The sequence below is a fragment of the Macrobrachium nipponense genome, chromosome 20, assembly GCF_015104395.2.
Source record: "Macrobrachium nipponense isolate FS-2020 chromosome 20, ASM1510439v2, whole genome shotgun sequence".
Lineage (NCBI taxonomy): Eukaryota > Metazoa > Arthropoda > Malacostraca > Decapoda > Palaemonidae > Macrobrachium > Macrobrachium nipponense.
In genome coordinates, this window is record NC_061089.1 from 45,213,381 (window position 1) to 45,228,380 (window position 15,000).

Below are 15,000 nucleotides of genomic sequence, written 5' to 3' on the forward strand. Positions count from 1 at the left end.
AATATTCGTTCATCGTGGCCCACATCGGAAAATTGCCTTTGGTTTGATTATAAGTTATTTATTTTAAGATTATCCGTTTTAGATTAATCAGTTTAGATTATTCATGAATATTATTCCATTGAGATTATCAGTTTAGGTTATTCATGTTCGATTCATTTCAAGTTATTCATTCTAGCTTTTTTATTTTAAGTTATTCATTCCAAATTATTCATTTTAGATTATACATTTTAGGTTATTCATTCCAGATAATTTGTTTGAGATTATTCATTTTCAATGATGGGGGCCGACAGAGGCGCGATGTGTAGTATGCGGATATGCAAATTTGGAAGCATCAGCTGTGATTTTCGCCGTCATATTTGTGAGGGCGCCGGAGTTTCCGGGTAAATGGAAATTGCTCGACTTAATTTGGTTACTGTTACCCCGATATTTCGATGATTGTCGACAGTGCAATCAAATATTATTGTCGAAATTGGAGCTGTTGATTGTTTTTTTAACTTACAAAAATGCTGTAATTTTTTTTATAATCAGGATTATTAGTTTGACTTTGGTTGTTTTGCCATTAAAAGTAGGTTTATATTGATAAGCTTGTGTGCGTGTAATATATATATATATATAATATTTATTATATATATATATATATATATATAGATAGATAGATAGATAGATAGTAGATAGTTTTAATCAGGCTACGTTATATGCTTCCTTGTTTTGTTGTCGACAACAGATATACATATGTAACATAGAGTGTATATTAAATGTTTGATAGATATAGATTTTTTTTTTTGAAAATCAGGTTACTTGTGTATACTTTTGTTGTTTTGTTAAAAGCAAATATATAAGTATATCTATATGTACACATACATACACATAGACATATGTACACGTACAAGCCCACACACGCACAAGTGTCTGTATTTCGACCTCATGTAGCGAGGTCTGTCTGATCCAGTTCACTTTGATAATAATATTGAAACGCACAAGTAATGTGATACTCGTAAACAAGATATGATTTTAATCTTTCTTAAGTGTGTCTGTGTGTGCGTATACACTCCGGTCAAGAATAGATATCAGTATTGCGTTATGGGTGTCATTTGTCTATTTTAACTCATTTTATGGCGTGACCTAAAAACCCATTATTTTAAGAACCTGATTTTAAGGGGGTGTCAGTTGCATGATTTTACTGATTTTTAGGTCACCTCAAAACCGATTATTTACATAATTTTACTTTGGTGTTAATTGCCCAATTGTTTTACTTATTTTTATGGCGGCGCCTAAACATATAATTTTACGGTGATGTTAATTGCATATTTTTTACTCATTTTTATGGCGTCACATACAAATCAATTTGTTATATGATTTCACGTCCCCAAAGGATGAGTGACAAAGCCTTGGGTCATAGCATCAGCTGATAAGAATCCACCGCACTGACGTCATTTGATTATCCACGGAGAGATAAGATTCAAGTTTGCGATTAGAGGCAGAGAGAGGCGTGGTTAAAAACGTCCATCGAACGAGATGTTTACGCTTTAAATGGTGATGATGATAAATCGCGGAAATTCTCTCTCTCTCTCTCTCTCTCTCTCTCTCTCTCTCTCTCTCTCTCTCTCTCTCTCATACACCGTTTGTGTTTGTGCTCTGACAGGCATTCCCGTGGTCTGCTCAAACAGACCTGGCACTGTGTTTGGAAATGCAAAATAGTATTACTGTTGTCTCTTGATTTGTAAATATGTTTTGTTTCATGGAAATCTCTTTGCCTGTGGCAGCTTCCTCCTTCGAAGAGAGAGAGAGAGAGAGAGAACGCCCGTAATATTTTGATCCCTGCAGGCTATCATAATGTGACCCTTTATGATGTCCCCTCTCCCCTTACCTCTTTCCTCCCGCTCCCCTACCCGTCTCTCCCCCCCTTCTGTCGGCCTTCCTTCCTCACCTCAGGGGCCACTCAAGACGTAAAAGTGCCTCATTTTTAATCAGCATCCTTTATTTTTATTTTTTTTTATTTCTTTGTCTCTCTCTTTCCTCTCGTTTTCCTTGTGTGTTCTTGTCAGTTTCCTCTTAAGGGCGTGAGGGATTTCTATTGGGTTCTTTGCAAATGTATGAGGATTATAATTATTCCGTAAGTCGTGATATGCTCACTAAGATCTTTTGCTAATTAAATATGCATGCAATTAACATGTTGACAGGTTCTTTTGGGATTCGTGATACTCTTGCTTCTATTAACTCTTCGAGTGAACACCGTTATTTTCTTTGGAAGTAGTAATAATGCTGTCTTTAATAACATCTTTCCTGTTATCAGCTCATCATCTGCTTTGACAATTGCAACGAGACAGATTATTATTGATCAGATTTTTCTCATTTTTCAAGCCTCATATGTTGTGACAAAAAGCCTCATTTATGTTGACAAATAGACTCATAAGTTGTGACATAATTTGAAAGCCACATCTGCGCTGTCTATTTTTAAGTACTAGATGTCCTTACCGACATCTTACGCAGCCAAATCTTTGCTGATAAAACTTTTTTTTTTCATACGCCTCCCCCCCTCCAAAAAAAAAAGGACATATTCATTCATCTTTGTTATTATTGGAGCTTTTCATTCATTCAGAAATTAGTCTGAGTGCAAAAGCATCCATTTGTTTGTCGCACATTTACGACTAGATTCTTTTTACCTCTTAAGTAGATTGAATATTTTTATGTTACCTGTCTTTAGTGAATTTAATTGGTATTTTAAACAGAACCATTTTCAAGTTAACATTTGAGAACTCGTCTCGTAATGGATTCCTCTCTTAAGTGGTTTGGTTTGCTTAGGACAGATTTTGTCTATAATTACAGGAATATTAATAGAATACCGTTGCCTCTCTCTCTCTCTCTCTCTCTCTCTCTCTCTCTCTCTCTCTCTCTCTCTCTCTCTCTCTCTCTCTCTTTTGTCACCCAGTCATTTTGTATATTAATATCTGCAGTATCGCCTGCCATTACGTTATTTCTCACGTAAATTGCATTATGCTAATGACTCGTCCTCCTCCTCCCTGGGCCTCCGGCGTTGCTGAATATGCATACGCTCTTGTTTTAAAGTTAAATTCTAATTGAATTTACATACGAACAACGTCAACGCGGGACGGGGAAATAATTTTGCCAATTGCACAGCTCATCTGCGCTCTTCATTAGCAATTATTAACTTACAATTTGTATTAAAAAGGAATCCTTTGATTCGTAAGTGCGTGAAAGCATCTGCCCCGTTTCTCTCTCTCTCTCTCTCTCTCTCTCTCTCTCTCTCTCTCTCTCTCTCTCTCTCTAAATATTATATTAGGATATTAATTTAGTAGTAGTGAGGTTTTTATTTATTTTTTTTTCAGCTGAATAGTAGTCGACTTATTTGTTGTTTGTTTCCGACGTTTTTTTAATGTGAGTAGTATTGGTGTTAAAGGTGAAATGTAAAATAGACTGTAACTCAGGATTAAAGTGACAGGCATTTAGAAAACTATTGCTTGTATATATAATATGCATATATATATATATATATATATATATATATATATATATATATATATAATGTGTGTGTTTGTAATACTGTGTATTATACACACACACACACACACACACACACACACACACATATATATATATATATATATATAATATATATATATATATATATATATATATATATATATCTTATCGTGTGTGTTTCGTCGCGTGGGAGGGAATTGTTGCTTCAGTCCGATTTACTACTGCGGACAAACGTGGGGTCACTTTAGGGTCTCTTGCGATCCGTGGCAGCAGGAGTCAGCAGGCAGCAGGCGGCTGGCAGCAGCAGGCAGTAGTAGGTCAAGGCCGGATGCGCCAGAGAGCCTTTGGGTTGCTGTGACGTGTGTGTGTTTGGCTGAACCTGTATGACTTGTGGCAATCAGCTGTTTTAAGTAAACACTTGAGAGATTTTTCCTCTCATAGCCTGCGTGTGATTTAGTTGTCCTTTTGTTAATGGGGAGGTTTTTATGAAGACGCTGTGGGGTGTTTGAGTCTACGATCTCTCTCTCTCTCTCTCTCTCTCTCTCTCTCTCTCTCAGGCTGATTACATAGACTAAACGTATTCAGTTCTCACTTAATTATATATATATGAAGCGTTACTTATTGACTACATACATACACATACACCTACATACTGTTGTGTATTGAATATATTTCTAATCTTTTCAGATTAGGTATGAGATCATTGACAAGTGGGAGAGGGTTATGGGTTTAGAAGCATTTCTGTTCTCTCTCTCTCTCTCTCTCTCTCTCTCTCTCTCTCTCTCTCTCTCAAATCGTTGTTTCATTTCTTTTAACTCTATACTATACTAATATTCAGCTCAATCTCTTGTATATCATTTGTCACCACTCAACTACTTTTGTTGTCTAACAAACTAAAGCGATGTCGTGTTGTCAATTTTTATTTTTATTCTTTTTTTTCTGATAGAGTGGGCGTGTCGTGTCTACTAGCCATTCTTTTCCCCTTTACTAACCCTCCTCCTCCACCTCCTCCTCCTCCTCCTTTTGTGTTGGTGTGAGTGAGTGTGCAAGCGTGCGCGGTGAGAGAGTTATTTTCTGTGTTGTTCATGGCAAAGCTTTTTCATGTCATGGAGTGCCAGAAGACTGGTGGCACTTGTGTATCTTGTCTTTAAGGGCGGAAGTTTCCTGTGCCATATAGTAACCTTTATTTATTTTTTATTTCGAGGTTGATCTGACCTTTCGCTATGTCTGCGGGTTGCCGTTGTAATGACAGTCATAGGTATTATTATTATTATTATTATTATTATTATTATTATTATTATCATCATCCTTGTATTTTAATAATTCACTTATATTTCTACTATTTAGTTATTTATTTCTAAATTTATTTTTTCTCTAATAAGTTATCTCTTCTGTCTGTATTCCTGTAACCTTCTGTTACTACTTTCTTATGAACACCACAGTATTCACTGGAAGCTTTTAATTTCAAGTCAGTGGCTCCCATTGTGGACTTGTCCCGTACGAATAAGTTTGGTATTCGGGATTTATAAAAGCTACAATCCCTACGGAATGTCCTAACCTTCGATTTTTTTTCTTCTTTTTTACGGCAATCAGGTTATTAAAATTTCTCTCGTCAAAGGTACTGGTCGAAGTTGTCATAACACTGGAGAGGATTATTCTGATAATTTTTTTTCTCCGGTGGGTACCTGCAAAAAAAGAAAAGGGGGGGGGGGCGGATTTAACTAGAGTTTTAAGTGTGAAGATGTTGATGGTGGATGGTTCTTTTCATTAGAACTAAATGAAATAGCGTTTTGTAATTAAAGATGAAAAAAGAGACTCACTCTCTCTCTCTTTCTCATTAAATCAAATTGTGTTGTGGCATGGGGGAGTAATAGAAGATTCTCTCTCTCTCTCTCTCTCTCTCTCTCTCTCTCTCTCTGAGATTATGAATTGAAATTATGGAGCCTATTTTCCTAGCCCCCTCGCATTATTGTCCTGATCGCATATAATTGTAGATTAATTATCCTTCCATATTAATCAATCAGCCCCTTACTATGTTCCTTTTGACACCCACTCTTCAGTTGAAACGAGAGAGAGAGAGAGAGAGAGAGAGAGAGAGAGAGAGAGAAAATTCTAGCGCCCCCGCTGGTAATGGTTGCAAATTAATACACGCAAATGCGTTTATGCAAATGACGCGCTTTAGTGGCAATAATAACGACGTCTTTTCAGGGCTGGGGGAAATAGTTGAAGGGGTTCCCAGGAGGGGAAATTCATTCTTCTATAAGGACGCAGGCCGGCCGGGTCCCCCTTCATTCCTTCCTCCTGTCGAGGACAGGCTCTGGTTATGCTGAATTTCGAGATTAGAATTCTCGCGCAACTTTCGCTCCTAGGAGTGTTTGCTCATTTATTTATTTATTTATTTATTTATTTTTTAATATACTTATTTATTTAAAATTTTGTTTTTCTTTTGTTTGTAATCTGAATGCGATTTGGCCAAGAATGTACGAAATATTTTGGGAATTAGGTGTTTTAACGTTTCCTACAGAGATAACTTTATTTGTTTTTAAATGCTCACTATTGTTCTGATTAAAAAAAAAAAAAAAAAAGTGTACAAAGGTGAAGTCTATTCCCAAGTGCATTCTCTACCGAAATGCGTCGCAAGGGTTTTTCTTCTGCCGTATGTTTTACATAATACGATGCCTTCTGCTGCGTGTAAGGGGAACGTGAAACTGTTTATCTTGGCGTTTAAGTGATATATACTACAAGTTTTATTTATTATTTTTTTTAAGCTCTGTGATCATTATGCTTCCTGTTCATAAAGGCTATTGCGGATCGCCCCGTTGGATGATGAAAAAGACCGAGTCTTAACTTCCCGTTGAATTTATATTTTTAACGTGGCGTGTGTTTTTCTCTTTCTCTCCCCCTACCTTCGTAGGTGTCCTTCGGAGGAATGCGCTGGCTCTAAGGATGTCTGTGAGAAGAAGGATCTCAAGGAGCACTGACCCAAGACTTAGTAGGAACATTAGCAGAAGCAGCATCCTTCTCACCCGACGTTTCTCTCCTTCGGTGTCCTGGTCGTCCGCCCTACAGCCAGCAGCAGTAGAAGTAGAAGCAGTAGTAGCAGCAGCCACAGGCACCTGCCCTCCAGCTGCTGCCGTCGTTGCTGCTTTGTAGTGCGTGCGTGCATGTGTATGTGTGTGTGTCGAGGCGAAAACGAAATAACGAAATAACGAGTGTGCTGTGTTTGAAACTAGTCAACCCGACCATCCATCCAACCCCGTCCCAAAATAAATAGATAAAAAATTATCCTTGATTAGAATTAAGCATTCAAGACCAAACCTCCTATAAACCTCCTCGATCAGAATCGGCGTCTGAAATCTCTTAAAGATCATTATCCCGAGGTTATCACAGCCGCCCCCCCCCCTCTATTTTTAGAGCTGCATAACGAGGGGTCGTGGCTCCCTCTATTATATAGCCGATCACATAACAACCGTCTCCTTCCTAACGAAGTCACCTGTCTTGTCTCCCATCAGACTACTATTGGTCCCTAAGTAGACCTCCCTCCCCGTCCTCCCAGTTTTCCCTACCCGGCAGTACATTCTCTGATAAGGGGCATTAACAGGTGGGGATAGAACAGGGGAAAAAAAAAAAGAAGGCAGAGGGAGAATCCGATTATTGGAGGAAGGAACTGGTGATAAAAAAAAAGTCCTCTTCGACTTTGTTGTCTCCCTTTATCAGAAGTCGCTGTTATCGCAGTACATTCCCCCTCCCTCCCTCCCTTCCCCAACGCCTCTTCGTCTTCCTGTTCCTCCGGCTTTCGTCAGAGTATCTGGCTTCTTCTTCCACACACTCCCGGTGTGCGTAGATCGTAGCCATACCTTCTCAGTCGGCTACGTGGCCCTCCAAAAAGATTTAATAGGACCTCTTCCCTCCCTCCCTCCCGGCCTGTAGTGATAGTTTTTGTGTCTTAGTCAGGGACTAAGTAGTTGTGAAATATTCGAGACCCATGCCAAAGGAATAATCGCTGTATGTAACTAAGTTTGTCTGAAAGGGAGAACTTTTGTGTTCAGTGCTAGTTTTGTTCCCCTAGTGGAGTGCAAAGAATTGAATGTGAATTACTCGACGGATAGTTTTTGAAAAGCGCTCATCGTCGGCCCCCTCGTATTCTTCTCTCTCTCTCTCTGTATCATCTCACAGTATCCTCCCGTAGCTGGTGTGAATTAAGAAGCCCATTTCTTGACATTGTTTGCCCCTGGAGGAGAAGAAGGCCCTTCTGAGTTGAAGCTATTTGAACAACGTTCTTCGGATGTGACAGCTGTGGTGGTGATTCCCTCGCCATGGCCGAGTTATGATGATGTCCAGAACTGATGATGGCGAGAGCCCTCGTTTGGAGTGCTTGCGCGCCTTAGCAATGATGAGGTCGTGAAAGGTGGCCCCCGTCTGTCTAATTATTCTCCCGGTCCCTCTCGTCAGTCGTGATGAAGAGTTGACGTCGACGACCTCCCAGTCTCTCTTTTGTATCTCCTTCCTTCGTACGAGCGAATCAGAAGAGTAGTAGTATTTAAGAATAGTATACACAGATATAACTGTAGACACAAACATAGAGATATATATTTGCCTTTCATCGCCATCCTCGCCTCCCCGAGAACAAAAAAGAGTCGGCCCACTACCCATTTCCATTCTGCGAAGGAACACGAAGAAACACGTCCCCGAGTCGCTCTCTCTTCACACTCACCTTCTGTCCCCATGGTTCCTCGTTGATGATCACATTATTATAGTCATCCACTCGAAATCTACACCAGTAGCATCAACGTGATAGTAGTCGTAGAGGTGTTTCTTTTTTGTCGAGATGCAGGTGTCGCCCTAGAATTCTCGACTGAATTCGCCCTCCCCTGTTTTGTTCTTCCTGGGGTGTGTAGCGTCCTTTGATCGAAGGGGCGTTCCCGTCGCGTTAGATTATCTCCTCGAGAAGCTGCTGCTGTTGCTGCTGCTGCTGCTGCAGGCTGCTGGTTGTGTCCTTCGAAATTAAAAATAAAATAAATAAATAAATAAATAAGCAAATAACAGGATAAGTGCGTCCAAACTCGAGGCGATTCTCGAGAGGGGCGTAAACCTTTCTGTGTACACCTCGAGGGAAATAGTCGAAAATAATACGGATGTCATTTCGGTATTGAAAAGACGCGTTTTATACATCGGTAGATTTCATAAGCAAACAAGTAAATAAATAAACAATTAGATAAGTAAATATAAAAATATATATTTAATTCAAGATGCTTCACAAGAGCTCCACGTTCAGTTCCTTCACCTCCGGCACGGCCAAGATCGGCTCGTGGTTCAGTCACATCGGCGATCGAAGGCGGAAGACTTCGGTGAATTCCGTCCTCAAAACTTCAAAGTCCCTCCAGCTAGGTGAGTAATTATTATTATTATTATTATTATTATTATTATTATTATTATTATTATTATTGTAAACCCAACTCATATGGAACAAGCCTACCATAGTAGCCACTGACTTGAAATTCAAGCTTCCAAATAATATTATGGTATTCATTCGAAAGTAACAGAAGGTAAAGGAAAATACAGAAAAAGGAGGTCAGTCATTATAAAAACAGATAAATTAACTTAAGGATATCGTCTTTTGTTTCCATGTTGGTATCGTTGGTTGCTACTGTTATCGTTTTTGTTATTTGTGTTGCTTGTATACATGCACTTAGAAGTAGACATTGTTAATAACAAATGTTTTTTGGGGTATTTTCGTAAATCTTTCTTCTAGAATCATAGCGTTTCCATTGATTTATAAATTCTTTTATTTATATCATCCTCCTCCTCCTCCTCCTCCTCTTCTTCTTCTTCTTCTTCTTCTTCTTCTTCTTCTATCAACCCTCTCGTGCTGCCAAGCTCTGAATGTTGCCTATGCATGCAACGTAGGCGGCGCTGGAATGGCGTGTAAAAAGAAAATAATCAGATTTGCATAATATGAATTATTAGTCTCCTCGCTGTATTCAAGCCGGGATATCAGAACGCTGTTGAGTTGTGCATTCCTCGCCGGAGTTAGCGGAGTTTGCTATTTGCATTTTTTTTTTTTTTTTTTTTTCTCAAAGGTTCTGAATAACATTTCTCACGCGTTGTACGGCAGAGGTTCTACGCTGACGTGGATGTTCACAGTTGTTATTTTTGAGACAGCTGTTCTAATTTTTTAGTTCATTTGTTCACCATTCTCCTTAATCCTCGTAGGGGAATTAGTACCGTCAGTGCTGTGGCACTACGTAAGAAACTTTGCAGCGGCCCTTGGGCCCTTAGCTGCAACCCCTGTCATTCCTTTTGCTGTACCTCTGTTCATATGCGTTCTTTTCCATGTGAATTTCCGCTTCACTTAATTTTTATCCTTCAGACCTTTCAAGCCATCTTACTGTCAGTTTCCCTTGCGGCGCTGAATGACCTTATAGGTCCCAGTGCTTAGCCTTTGGCCTCAGTTCTATATTTCTATCCTCCTTTCAGTTATATATTCGTTCTGATTCCCCTCTTTATTTAGTTCACGTCTTTATTCTTGTGATTTCGTGTGAAATCTCTTCTGTGGAAATTGGGTTTTAAACTGATTTCTTTATTCAAGTTTGTCACGCCAGTTTACAGTTTTCACTAGGTCATAACAGTAATAATATGAATATAGGATGTAATATAAAGGCTACTGCTATTTCGGCTACTATTACTTCCGTACTACCTACGAAACTTGCTGGTGTGGTCTCGGGTAAGCGCGAGTTCCCCGTGTAATCAATATTTAACTGTTTATCAATGCAGGGTTGTTTTACAGTGTACATTCATTTATTCCTTTTGTTCTTTTGTGTTATTATTATTATTATTATTATTATTATTATTATTATTATTATTATTATTATTATTATTATTATGTCCGAAGATTTTTTTTGTAATATATGAGACAAGAGATATTATAATACAAGAGAGACGTTAAATATTTATTTAGGTCTTTTTAAAGTAACTGTGGTAATAATGTGCTCCAGATTATTTTTCTTCTTTTCTGTATGTGTATATATATATATATATATATATATATATATATATATATATATATGCATATACATATTCTCTTTTTGGAGTCTTGTGATGTTATTGATACCAAGTTGAAGAGGAAGTATTTATTCTTCATACTTTATTGATTCTGTCTTGTGTAAGGGAGCTGTCATATGTAATTGTAATTTGCAATCTCTAATAGAAATTCTCTTTTCTTTCAGGTAAGGATACGGTTTGTGTGCCTGCATGCTTTCATTCGTGGTTGGTGAGTCTACTTAGAATGTGTTTAATAAATTATATATTTATACATATGTTTGTATTTATACATACATACGTATATACATGCGCATTGCAAATGTATTTTAGAAATATGTCGGTTGATTGCAGTGAGTCCCGAGGTCCACAGCGGTGACCGCAATCCCTTTCAACACTGTACTCTTATAGCACATTTTTCAGGCATCCTTCGATGAAGGACACACGCTCTCTCAGTGCCTGCTTAACCTAATCCGGCCACAAAGCAGTCAATCACTTTAATGATAATTTCTCTTCTTTTCCGTAATCTTATTATTAATCACTTCGATTCTTTTCCATTATCTTATGATGAATCACTTGTATTATTTTCCCTTTTTTTTTCTCCGTTTCTTAAATCCTGTTGTATACATCTTGTGGAATTCTCACTCGTCCATAGGTACCTCTTCTTGTCTAGTGGGGTATGATGGGGGAGTCTGTCATAACTTGTTTATAATATATAGTTATAGTTTTTGTATTGAGTATTCGTGGGAGAAAGAATTCTCAGGTTGATTTTTGCAATTGGATTGAAATCAGGGGAATCCTCCCATGTGCGCATGATTGATTCATTGATTTTTGGCTACTAAGAGGCTGTCACACCACCTAGGTTATTGACACCATTCCCCCATGCTCGTGCATTCGAAAAGTTATACTTATATCTGTCTAGCCTGTGTAACGCTTTTGTTTGTGGGGGTAGTATACTGGGAATGCTATACATGCTCAGAATACACATATTAATTAATGCAGCCTATAGTCACGTTCATGCAGGTACAGACAGATGCTTATGTATAGACCTCTTTATAACAGACGGAGGACCTACCGTTGTTCAAGTACATTCACGATTTTAGGATCCTCGGATCCTTTTTAAATCCAAGAGGAGGGGGAAGAGGAGGAAGAAGAAGAAGATGAGGGAGAGTAGGAGAAGTAAGAGGCAAGAGAAGGAAGGAGGTTGTGGAGAAGTTAGGGGAGGAAGAAGAGGAAGTGAAGGAGAGGTAAGAGGAGGTAGGAGGACGAGGAGAAGTAGTAAGAGGAAGTGGAGGAGAAGTGAGAGGAAGTAGGAGGAGGGCAAGAAGTAGAGGAAGAGGAGGGGTGAGGAAGTGGGAACAGGAAGTGGGGAGGGGAGGAAGAAGAGGAATTGGAGAAGTGAGAGGAGGTAGGAGGAGGGCAAGAAGTAGAGGAAGAGGAGGGGGTGGAGGAAGTGGAAGGGAAGTAAGGGGAGGAAGAAGAGGAATTGGAGAAGTGAGAGGAGGTAGGAGGAGAAGGACAAGAAGTAGAGGAAGAGGAGGGGTTAGAGGAATTGGAAGGGAAGTAAGGGGAGGAAGAAGAGGAATTGAAGAAGTGAGAGGAGGTAGGAGGAGGAGGAAGAGGAGGACAACAACGCCCTCCCTCCCTGTAGCCAACCGGGGTCTAGGGTGGCCGGGCAATCGGGACTTAATATTTCAACATGTTTATCAGGTTCATGGTTGCTTCTTTCTGCTTCTGCAAAGTCCCTCTCGTGAAAGTCCCCGTTTTTGTTTGTTCCGCCATGAGGTTGCTGTGCTTCTTTTGTTGGTGTTTATGCGAAATGTTTTAGTTTTTTTTTTTTCTTTTCTTTTTTTCTAAGTCTACGGCGCAAGTAAACGGCCTTTCTTGGTGGATTTAAAATATAAAAGTAACGTGAAACATTCATTTATTGCTATTATTATCATTGTCCATTGGATGACTGTCATAGGTTTTATTATTATTATTATTATTATTATTATTATTATTATTATTATTATTATTATTATTATTATGATTATGATTATTATTATGAAAGTCATGGATTACTGCTATTTCTGCTATTATTATCATTGTCCTTTGTTTGGTTTTTGTCAGAGGTTTATTATTATATTATTATTTGTGATGAAATCCAAAACAGAGTAAATGTAATTATATATTGAAATATATTGCTATTATTATTATTTTCCAATGGGAGACTGTTGTCAGAGGTTTATTATTATTATTATTATTATTATTTTATTATTATTATTATTATTATTATTATTATTAGTTTGATGGGAGTCAAACAATTATTATTTTTAATCATTACTACTGTCCACAATTATCGAAACGATCTATTTCATGAGAAGGAAATCCCATTCGAGAAGAGAGACGATCCCAAAGTCGTATTGACGATCTTCTCTCCGTTTGATCCGTGTTGGAAATATGTCAAGAATGCTTGAGAGTCATTGAAGAGAAACCAAGGAACAAAGGCGAAATGCGAGACGAGAGAGAGAGAGAGAGAGAGAGAGAGAGAGAGAGAGAGAGAGAGAGAGGTGATCCTCACTATTGCATATCTGGTTTGTCAGGTTTTAAACTGACAGACCTGGGGAAGTGGGAGGGAGGGGGGGAGGGTTGAAGAGGAGTGGGAGGAGATGACCACACAAAGACCCAACTTGTACATCCTCCTCCTCCTCCTCCTCCTCCTCCTCCTCCAGTTTAATGCACCTAACACCAGCATGCACTAGGAAAATACTTGAATTCAAGCGTTAGGGGAAAAAAAGCATGAAAACAAAACTTGTGTTTTATTGTATTATCTAAATGTCATTCATGGTCGATTTTCAAATTATTATTATCATTATATTTTTATTATTATCATTATTGATACCACCGATAAATACGTCGTTCATCGTTTGAGTTTGAATGTAAATCTAATCACTAGAGAGGTTCAAGATAATGATTCGTACATTGTAGGAAATATGGCACCTAAAAAGGTGCTAGTTAGTGAGTGATAAGGTGTGGTACACGTAACATATACAAAATGTCCCTTTTTTACCCATTTTCTCTCTCTCTCTCTCTCTCTCTCTCTCTCTCTCTCTCTCTCTCTCTCTCTCTCTCAGCTGACTTTCGGCGCTCTAGTGTATTGTGGAAATACCTTACAGTTATTAACCTTAAACTTCTCTCTCTCTCTCTCTCTCTCTCTCTCTCTCTCTCTCTCTCTCTCTCTCTGAGTACAGGTTATCATCTGACTGTCGGCGCTTTTGTATATTGTGGAAATACCGTACAGTTATTATTGACCTTAAGGCCTCAAGATATCTGCCTTTGAGGAAGTTCCGGTTGCACAATATGCTGATTTAAATGAGTGTCTATTTCCTTTATTTTATTATTAATCTTTCCAAGAAACACTAAGGCTTATGCATGATGACTAATGATGAGAGAGAGAGAGAGAGAGAGAGAGAGAGAGAGAGAGAGAGAGAGAGAGAGATGCGTCTTAAAATCACATCTACCTGAAAGCCTCACATCTTTGATTTTTGTTTTTATAATTATAATATTTTTATTTAATTAATCATAGGAATGTAAAAGTTGAACGCCATTAATCGATCCCAATCGAACGAAAATAAAACATTTGTCCGAGTCCTTACCTAAACAGTTCTTTAATTACTTCATTAGTGTCAGAGAAATTATGAAGACAGTCTGGCCATTTGTAATGAACTATTCATTCAATTAGAAGGATTGTGACGCCACAGTTGGGTTCTTATTGGAGGCGTTATGAAATCTTCTAATAAATAATTCTTATTATTCCTTTATCATAAGAGTACATAAAGATTAGTTATTATCCCTTTATCCTAGGGGGGCATACACTTGGATATTATTCGTATATCGTAGGGAAGCATACAATTAGTTCTTTATCCTAGGAAGACATACATTTAGTTATTTGCCCTTTATCTTAGGAAGACGTACAATTAGCTATTATTACCCCTTCTTTCTAGGAAGACATGCAGTGAATTTTTTATCCTATACTCTGTTTTTTTCCACCTGTCCATCCGCCTGTGGTGCTTGCGCATGGTAACACTGCGTCCCGGGCTTTAAATGATATCTTATTTCGAATATTAACGGTGTAATTCGCATACAGTAAATTATTAAAACACTTTTCAGTTGCAAATGTACACCCAGATATCCTTTTATTTACCTAAAACTTACACATAGCATAACTATTTAAAGCCCGGGACGCAGTGTTACCATGCGAAACACCACAGGCGGATGGACAGATGGAAAAAATAGAGAGTATAGTTATCCTTAGATCCTAGGAAGGCATACAATTAATTATTTTAATCCATTGATCCTAGGAAGACTTACAATTAGTTGTTATTCCTTTATCCTAGGAAGAAACGCAATGAATTATTATTCCTTTATCCTAGGAAGACATGCAGTTAGTTATTATTATCCCTATATCCTAGGAAGACA

At 38.2% G+C, this 15,000-nt stretch overlaps 1 protein-coding gene across 6 annotated transcripts in view; it reads left to right on the plus strand.

The window, feature by feature from the left end:
• LOC135225363 (cyclin-dependent kinase 17-like) overlaps positions 1 to 15,000 on the plus strand; it is a 279,842-nt gene that overhangs the window by 190,386 nt on the left and 74,456 nt on the right. The gene's annotated exons all lie outside the window — the stretch shown is intronic.